This window comes from Zeugodacus cucurbitae, chromosome 6 (genome assembly GCF_028554725.1).
Source record: "Zeugodacus cucurbitae isolate PBARC_wt_2022May chromosome 6, idZeuCucr1.2, whole genome shotgun sequence".
In the NCBI taxonomy this organism is placed as follows: domain Eukaryota; kingdom Metazoa; phylum Arthropoda; class Insecta; order Diptera; family Tephritidae; genus Zeugodacus; species Zeugodacus cucurbitae.
In genome coordinates this window covers 22,409,106-22,412,038 of record NC_071671.1, presented here as the reverse complement: position 1 = coordinate 22,412,038, position 2,933 = coordinate 22,409,106, and the positions used below count along the sequence as shown (strand labels likewise).

At 33.5% G+C, this 2,933-nt stretch overlaps 1 non-coding gene across 1 annotated transcript; it reads right to left on the bottom strand.

Annotated features, from left to right (window-relative positions):
* Positions 1-2,057: 2,057 nt before the first annotated feature.
* LOC114803766 (small nucleolar RNA U3) lies at positions 2,058-2,271 on the bottom strand. Its single transcript, XR_003752188.1, has one exon. It is a non-coding gene; the product is annotated as a small nucleolar RNA U3 (small nucleolar RNA).
* Between the last annotated feature and the right edge of the window lie 662 nt (positions 2,272-2,933).

The window sequence follows — 2,933 nt, the reverse complement described above, 5'->3', positions numbered from 1 at the left end:
AGGCAAGGGATCTACGCTAAATGTCAAGAAACTCGGTGTGACTTTTAAACTGTCGATGGGAATGGGGTGACCAGATAGCAAATATTGCTTTTCCAATTATTATGTCTCATCAGCATGATTTCAAGGGTCAGCGGAACTAGTTAAGAGTCTTACAATTTTCAGCAATTTGTTGGATAACTTATTTATTATAAATAGCAGGAGAATCTCGACGAAACAGATTAACGAGATTCGAAGAAAGTCGAAGTCAATCAGCCAGTTTCGAAGTATGATCATTCGACGTCAAACTTATTCTGCAGTTGACCTCGGACCCATTTTCGTATCAGATCATGCAAAATTTATGAACTGAAATCAAGAGGGACTACATGTAATTTGAGTATAATTCTGTAAATTCTAGTAAAAACAATTAAAATTCCCATTATTGAACTCAATGCAGAACATGCTCTAATACGCCCCGAAAACACCATCAATTGGTGAGATTCAAGATATGACGGAATGGCTTTTCAACTTAACCGACTTGCTAAAGCCAGATCTCGATTGCTGAAACAGCCTAAGACTAGTCTTGGGTTGAAAACCGAGCAGCGATGACTTTCAAGTTCATGAATACATTGTTATTGAAGTGGTCTACCGGCCGGTAGATAATTTTGAAACTACGAGGGGATAACAGAAATCAATCGTCTATCGGTATATTAACAGAATGACATAAACTTTAATGAAATAATCGATTATTTTATATATATTGTAAGATATGGAAATAAAAAGAGTTTCACTCTAGTTATATGTTATTACCGGCATTAGCTTTGAAAGTAGAGCAATATTAATTGAGTCAGAATTCAACACTGTCGATGTAATGAATATTCGACAAAGTCTTCAATCGTGGGCGAGATATGTACACGGCCTCACTCTGGACCCCTTCTCTTCATATATTGAACTACTGAACTCTTGGAACACCGATGGTTTTTCGACACAAATGTTGTTTCGCAACCAAATAGTAGTTATTTGAATTCTTAGGTTTTCAATAACTCTTGCCTGGTCACCCTATTTAAAGTTGAAACAATGAGCAGGTGTAGTTACACATTTAATTATATTTAAATCTTAAGAAGATTTAATTTTTTAACAAATAGTCCAGGGTTTATTACCCCATAGTCTTTCAAGAACAGTTTAAACTACTTTATTGTACAGATGAAATACCCAGCGAGTCCTATTATACAGCGAATGTAGGGTATATTTATTGACTTTTTTCATTTATTACGACTCCTACAGAAATAGCTTTGTGATCTAAAGAGGACTTTATAGCCATGCTTACAAAGCTTTAGATTTGATAAAGGTCCTAACGGCAAAAGGAAATGACCTCGAACTTGAGATACAAAGTTAATAAACACTTTTAATAGATACAATTAGTTTTTCCTCTGAACTAATCCAAATGAAAGCTCTTGTCACGAAAAAAGCTGCGTGGAGTCCGTACACGCGGAAGAAGTTATACTTCTTAGTGATATTCCAAGATATCAGTTTGTATGAAGGAAAACTAGCGAGAGGGAAAGGATAAAAATATAGTGGAGTGACCAACACTTTCTTAAATTCACATTTTATAAATTTATTATGCACATTTTATAAAGCAAAGTCCATTTCAATTATCATTTCTGGTTTCTGATGGATTGGTATCTATAACATTTACAATTGGATTATGATAACTAAAATAGTCGTATAAGAAGTAGAACTTCAAAAAAAAAAATTGATTGGAACTTCGAAAAAAATATGTTTCGAAAAAAAAACGATTGTCAATTTTATATCTTTCATCGATGAATTTTGTGATATATAAATGGCAATTAAATTCAATTTTTTACTATAATGATTATCGGTATGGTTCATTTTGCATTCTATCATATTTGCAATTTCAAATGAACGAGGCATATTGTTCTTTTACACTAACAAAATGTACAGCGAATTTGCAATTGCAAATATGCAACACCATTTGCACCAGATTGTGAATTATTGTACTATTGACTGCATTATTAAATATAATTATTTGTATAAAACCTTGAAATTTATTCATTAAAATCACCACTCAGAAGTCGTTTTATCCGTTGTAACCTAGCAATCATCGAAGAAACATCATTTCTAATATGCCACAAGACAAAATTATAAATGAAGTTCATAAACCTCACGCTGTCAGATAAAACGATATACCTACTCATCGCGGGTGCTAATAATTTCGATTTGCAAAGAAAGTAAATGAAGACTGACCACAGAAATGATCCCGTGAAGTATAGTCTTAACTTTTCAACGGCCAACGCAGAGTATTTCAACCAAAAGTCACATAAACTAGTTGAGAATTCGCAGAAATGAAACAGAAACAAAAGAACAGAAACGAAAGAAAAATAATGCGCAAGCATACAATCATACATGTGCGTACACATGTGAATATGTTTATACGTCCACATGTGAATATGTCCCAAACCAAAAGTATAACTTCAAAAATAATGCGGAAGCATACAATCATACACGTGCGTACACATGTGAATATGTCACCAACCAAAATTTTAAACATTGTTCTACAAAAACAAGAATTGCTCAAATAGCATAAGCATGGCAAGTGCTTTAAGTTATCTGCTTTACTCTCATTCACTCTCTCTCTCTCTCTCTCGCTTGTTTAACGCTATAGGTTGCGCAACCAACCAAAGTCGTATAAGAAGTATAACTTCCAAAAATAGTAACCGGATTTCTAAAGTTTTCTAGTAGACTAACATACGGATCCTAATTTGCTCTCAAGTCAAGACCTGGCAACAAAACTAAAAGGTGTAAAACCAGGGAACTTAAATTTGATAACTAACTAAATCTTAGAAGGATGAGCTGGTTATTTAATTATATATTAAAGAAAGTAATAAATGAGGAGGTCTAGATGGGTATTGTTTATGCTGTAGACTTCTGAGGTCGAT